At 37.0% G+C, this 6951-nt stretch overlaps 1 non-coding gene across 1 annotated transcript; it reads left to right on the forward strand.

Annotated features, from left to right (window-relative positions):
• Positions 1–684: 684 nt before the first annotated feature.
• On the forward strand, positions 685–759 carry Trnas-cga. The gene has a single exon. It is a non-coding gene; the product is annotated as a tRNA-Ser (tRNA).
• The last annotated feature ends 6192 nt before the right edge of the window (positions 760–6951 follow it).

A 6951-nucleotide genomic window follows, 5' to 3' on the forward strand; every position in this document is an offset into this window, starting at 1 on the left:
AGGATCATCTCGGCATGGTGAAGACAATGTTCATGATGTCTCACATCACACAAGATTCCATGCACTTCCATTTGGAGGACACTAAGGTGTACTCTCCAGTGCCATCTGTGCAAAATACCATGTCATCATGAACTGTTAGGCACCAAGTTTGAGAAGTGGAGAGCATTTGGGGTGTGGGAATATCAAAAAATGGGGGAAGATGACGATTAGTTTTCTAACATGTTGTGAACTGATGAAGGTCATTTCATACTCCGAGAGTCTATCAACACCCACAGTTGCAGAATTTGGGATACCAAAAATCCTAGAACTACTGTGAAAACCCCATTGCACGATGAATAAGTTATGGTGTGGTGTGGATTTACTATATCAATCGTAATTGGAGACCTTTTCTTCGTGGAAATGTGGGTTGCTGTTTTCCAAACTGGCAGCATAATGGGTGCAAGGTACAATGTTACATTGCAGAATCACATCATTCTTAGCCTGGTGGATAAACACATGCTGGAAGAAACTTCCTGACAGATTAAAATTGTGTGCCCAACCGAGACTCGAACTCGGGACTTTTGCCTTCCGCGGGCAAGCGCTCTACCAAGTTCTGCAAGTTTTGCAGGAGAGCTTCTGTAAAGTTTGGAAGGTAGGAGACAAGATACTGGCAGAAGTAAAGCTGTGAGGACCAGGCGTGAGTTGTGCTTCGGTAGCTCAGTTGGTAGAGCACTTGCCCCCGAAAGGCAAAGGTCCCGAGTTCGAGTCTCGGTCGGGCACACAATTTTAATCTGTCAGGAAGTTTCATATCAGCACACACTCTGCTGCAGAGTGAAAATCTCATTCTGGAAACATGCTGGAAGGTATAACTTTTATGGCAGTTGGCTCCATCCCATATTGCTAAATGAGTGAAAAATCTCTTACCCATGTCATTTAGTGATGATTGTCTGCTGAGCCAGCACTTCTGACATACTTGGACCCCTAAGTCCTCAGGATTCAGTCCATGTAAATTTTGGTTGTGGGATTACCTGAATTCACAAGTTTACTGCAATCATTTGATCTCTTTAGGAATGCATTCGATGGCACTTTTTTCCAGTACCTGCTGATGTGCTGTACTGGGCTGTTCGTAACATTGTCCCTCAACTACAGGTATTGTTGCTGAATGATGGCCGACATGTTGAGTATTTGTGATAAAGAATATCAGCTTGCTAAAAATCAACTGTTAAGGTAATTATTGCTTGTGTACCACGTGGAGCACCATTTTGTTTCTTTTTCTGTTGTTTTGTTTGTCTAATTAAAACCCTGACCATTTCAAGGGTATGTGTTGGTTATTACCTCTCTACCTATGTTATTCTGTGACATATTGAACTTTCAAATGTTAACATACTTTTGGGTCCTCTTGTGTACACTTTTTTTGTGTCATTTGAAAGAAGCTTCTGAGAGAATTTCAATGACATAACATGTATGGGACTTGATGAAACTTTATCAAGATAACAGCACCGCAAACCACTGTCTTCCTGTCAGGAGAAGAGGTTCAACAGTCATATGCTCTATTATACCAAATGTAAACAAGCTCATATCTCAGCTATGGGTTTTTAAAAAAAAATCACAGTTGTACCAAGTGCTCAGAACATTGATCTTGAAGATGGCTACATCCTATAAAGTGGGCTACATGCTATGAAGTCATTCTAGAGAAACAATACTGGGTGTTTAATTTCATCAGTAGTTAACGTCACCACAGACCCATGTTATAAGGCACTTCATACCTTTGGGAGTCATCAGTGTTTCCTAATAGATCCCTTGTTTGAATTTTTGCCGAAGATAAAGGTATAGAAGGGTTAAGTTTGGTGAGTATGCAGACAATTTTGCGTTTCCTGAATGACTATTCCAATTCTCTCCAAATGCTCTCTTAGAAGGGCCTGTCATTACATGCAAAGAAGAGGAGGAGCATCCATCAAGTTGGTACCAAACTGACTACCTTTTTCCAATGGATTGTCTTCTAATAACAGCAACAGCAACTCATCTTAGGAACTCAAGATATTTGAGTGCATTTCGATTCCCATCAATAAAACAAATGATGTGGGTCTTTAAAAACATGCACCAAATGTTGAGTCAGCATGAATTTGCAACTGATGGTTAATGCACGTTACGAATATTGATGTTCCAATGGTTTGTAAACAATGCTTCTTCCTAAACAAACTTTTCGATATATATGCTACAGCACTTTTTACTTTTCATAAATAACATTCAGAAAAATGTAACCAGTTTTGGTAGTCATTGTCATGAACCTCTAAAGGCATCGAAATGGGAAGGTGATGAAATGTGATGGAATGTAGTGTTCGCAGAATACTCATTTGGTTGATCCATCTCATGCTTCTGAGATGCTTTTTAGTGACATTTGCATTTTGTGTTACTACTGCTAAAATGTTAGTTTCATTTCTTTCATTATCTGCTCTTCTTTTCCTTGGCATATTTTTTATTCTTTACATTTCCCATTTCCAGACCTTTTTTGTGGTGTTTGCAAAGACAGATTGTGGCCACTTGGCACAATTTGGATACTCTTCAACATACAACTGCACCAACGCTCTAAAAGTCTGGCAACATTCACTAAAATGATATTCACTTTTCTGACTGTTGGATTCATTGTGAATATCTCAACAGTTTTACGAGGAAGTTATCTGATTGCTATAACCATAGAATACAGACTAACAGACTTCAAATGTACAGGGAAACACAAGAATCATACCTGAGTTAAGTGTTTGCTAACATTTTCTATAGTAAGGCAGATATTTGTGGAGTCTCTTCTCCTGATGGTGGGAGAGTGGTTGCAGAGCTTTTACCTCGATAATGCTTGATCAGGTTCCATATATTTTATGTCGTTGAAGTTCTCTTAGAAGCTTCTTTCAAATACCACAGAAAATAGTATATAGTTTATAATGGTACAGCCTCCTCCAGGAATCATATGAAATATCCGATACCACCTTTTTTTATATATACATCCGGATAGTTATCGGACTACTCAGTGCTTCCTAAGGCCTTGTATGTTTGTCTTTATATGTATCATTCTGTCCTATTTGATAAAAAATTTGATATTCATTGTGAAGGCATTTGGAATATTCTAGAAGGACATGCGCTGTCATGATTATCAGTAGATTGTTGTCACTGATAAAATTATGTACATTTATTAAATTAAGTAACTAATCAAGAAATTGAAGTAATAATACAACATACAAGATGCCGCCGAGTGTAAATTGTGATTGTATTAATTACCAGAACAAACTCAACATAAATGGTAAAAAGTGCTTAACATGTAAAAAATTTGATGTATATCATGATGATATGTGTATCACATGTTTTGTTATTAAAAAAGTTTTGGAAGGAAGACTTGGGGTGGCCGAAAATTGCGAAACTGAAATCGCACATGGAGCTAGTACCTCATCTTATGAACCACGAGAACAGATACAAATACTGCAAATCGTGCACTGTGAAGGGCATAACATCCATAAATTGTAAGACTGTGTACCATTTTGCATGTGCAAAGGCACATCCAAGACAAAGACTATGGTGTTGCAGAAGGTGTAATGAATATGCCTAGACAAAGCACTACAGAAGAGCGACTGCAAAGTCGAAATTATTGCTTTGCTGTTAAAAGAGGTACACCCCTTGAAATACAAGTATACCAATAACAATCAATGTGAGTATAAAACAAATAGTGATCTTGTAATTGATAATGATACTAGAACCAGCGGTAACAAATATGATACTAACTGTAAAAAATGTGAGAAAACCGCTAAAAGTGGTATAGCATGGGTAAAATGTGAAACAAAATTCCACTTTCAATGCACAAATGTGGACAGCTCATTGAAGGGAAATGAGAAGTTTACAAAAACTTGGAAGGGTAATACATGTAGGCCTACTGATATACTAAACAGGGCCGCAAATGTCCCGCTAACAAACAGATTTGAAGTGCTTGATATAGACAGTAACGATGATGCTCTTGAAGCTCATACAGAACATTCTCAATCATCGAATGCCGCAGGAACTCCTCTTGAAAGCACTACCACTTCTGAACTTCAACAAGGAGATCTTCAAATTCTGTGTGATGCTCCTGTTTCTGTTCTGAAAACCATCTGTCAACATGAATTGTATTATTGTATTCCAAGGAAGCTTATGATTCTTGCCAACAGTCACAGTTGAGAGAGTGCTTTTCGTATAAATGAAGTTGCTGAAAGTGTCTCGTATAAATGAAGTTGCTGAAACTGTAAAGGCAACAGGATTTGTCAAGCCTGGAGCATCTCTCTCTCAAATATGGACATATATACATTCAGAAGAAATCAGTAAGTTGTCATGCAACGATTTCATTGTACTACGCGGTGTCTCCTATGACGTGTACCATAATGAAACATCAGTAGCCTGCCAAGAACTAAAGAAGTGCTTGTGTTATCTAGGAAACACAAATGTAATAATGTAATATATGTAAACATTCCACAGAGGCACAACTTACATCAGTCGTCTTGTGTAAACAGAGAGCTCAAACTTGCAAATGAACAGCTTTCAAACGTATGTAAACAGTTTAAAAATGTAAATGTTCTGGATGTAAGTGGTGTTGGTCGAAGATTCCATACCTCACATTGGCTTCATTTGAACAGTATTGGGAAAAGGTTCCTAGCACAAAAACTAATTGAAAAAGGCACAGGTAATAGTTTTACTACAAATTTAACAGTAATGACAAATTTGTTTCATCGACAACCACAGAAAAGAAAAATAGTGACAGCAACACATTCCAGTAATAGTAAACACTCCAAAAAGATCTTTTTTAGGCTAAAGAACAGAAGAGAGAACAGTGTAAATGTTGTACCTTTTGATAATTTAGCTTGTGTGAAAACTAACATTAAGGAACCAGTTAAAATACAGTTCATAAGCTATATTGTTTAAAAATATTTCATCAGAATATTAGAAGTCTTTTGAATAAAAAAGAAGAGCTGCTGCTTTCACTGCAAGAAACAGCTGACACAGACAGAATTATTTCTGATGTGCTCTGCTTAACTGAACATCACTTGGAAGCCACAGAAATTAATCAGCTACATTTAAATAGTAATAAAATTGATTCTTCCTACTGTCAGAGCAACTTAAGACAAGGCAGAGTGGCAATTTACACACACAATACTATTAGGTCACAAGTTATAGATGTATATAAATACTTTATTGAACAGCACTTTGAATGCTGTGCAGTCAAATTAGAGCTTGAAACACAGTTCCTGATCGTAGTAACAGTTTACAGGGCACCTATGGGAGACATTCAAAAATTTCTCTCTTAGATAGAAACAGTTCTTACTAAACTTTATAGAAACAATTGCAATGTCATTGTATGTGGTGACTTTAACATAAACTTACTCACCAAAAATAACAACCAGAAACTATTAGAATCACTACTGCTAACCTTCAAACTGCTCCCCATGATCTCATTCCCAACAAAAGTATATGGGAACAGCAAGACACTGATTGATAATCTGTTCTTAGATCCCACAAATTACAGTGAAGTGTCTGATCACGATGGTCAAATGACAACCCTAAAACTTGCCAGCAGAAAAACAACACATGGCCATTGTAACCAAATTAAACATGTTAGAACAATAAATGCTGAATCTACTTGCTTGTTCAGAAATTGTTTATGCCATAAACAATGGGAGGAAGTATACCAGGCTGACACAGTGAATGAGAAGTTCAACTCATTCCTGAACTTATTCCTAAAACATTTTGAAGCTTCTTTCCCCCAAAGACAGATTAAAATCAAACCAACCTGTAGTAAAAGGAAAGAGTGGCTAACTACTGGCATAAAAATATCATGTAACAAAAAGAGAGACCTGTATGTACAACAGAGGACTAGTACAGACCCATCAGTAAAGTTTCATTACAAGAAATACTGTAAAATTCTAACAAGTATAATCAAGAAGACTAAACAGTTGCACTATGCACAAAAAATTAGCAACCCAAACAATAAAATAAACACCATATGGCACATCATAAAAAGTGAGACAAATAGGAACATAAAACCTGACAATAGTAAACACAAAGTTGCAGCCTCTGATTTCAACAATTTTTTCTCTCTATAGCTGAAAAAACAGTGAACAATAATAAACAGTCTCACACAGAAGCTATTGAACTACTTAACCACATGCAAATAACATTCAGAAGTACAACCCCTAAACAAATTAAAAAAACCATAAAATTACTCAAAAACTCAGATACCTGTGGATACGATGGCATACCAAGTAGGATTTTAAAATCATGTGTAGACTTAATCAGTTATATACTGTGCTATTTGTGTAACCAATCTATGGAAACTGGTGTGTTCCCAGATAGATTAAAACATGCAGTAGTGATGCCAATCCACAAAATGGGAGCAAGGGATGAAATATCCAATTATCGACCCATCTCTCTGCTGCCAGTATTCTCAAAGGTATTTGAGAGAATAATGTATGATTGGATTTATAGTCACACTACACAAAATGGCTTACTGGCTCCTACGCAGTTCGGTTTTTGTAAGGGATCCTCCACAGACAGAGCTATATTTGACCTAACAGATGAAATTGTAGGTGAACTAAATTACGAAAGGTATCCAATGGGGATATTTTGTGACCTTGCCAAGGCATTTGATTGTGTAGATCACAACACACTATTAAAAAAGCTTCCACATTATGGCATTAAAGACAAATCTTTGACTTGGTTAGAATCATACTTACAGAACAGGAAGCAAAGGGTTGTCTTAAGGGGGACAGGTACAGCATTAAAATCAGACTGGGGAAATATAAAGTATGGAGTCCCGCAGGGCTCAATTCTCGGGCCATTAATTTTCCTGATCTACATTAATGATCTACCAATCATAATTAATAACAGAGCAAAAATAGTAATGTTTGCCGATGATACAAGTATTCTCATAAAAGGACCCAACTCCACAATGCAGGATACAGC

The sequence above is a fragment of the Schistocerca piceifrons genome, chromosome 1, assembly GCF_021461385.2.
Source record: "Schistocerca piceifrons isolate TAMUIC-IGC-003096 chromosome 1, iqSchPice1.1, whole genome shotgun sequence".
NCBI classification, from domain to species: Eukaryota; Metazoa; Arthropoda; class Insecta; order Orthoptera; family Acrididae; genus Schistocerca; species Schistocerca piceifrons.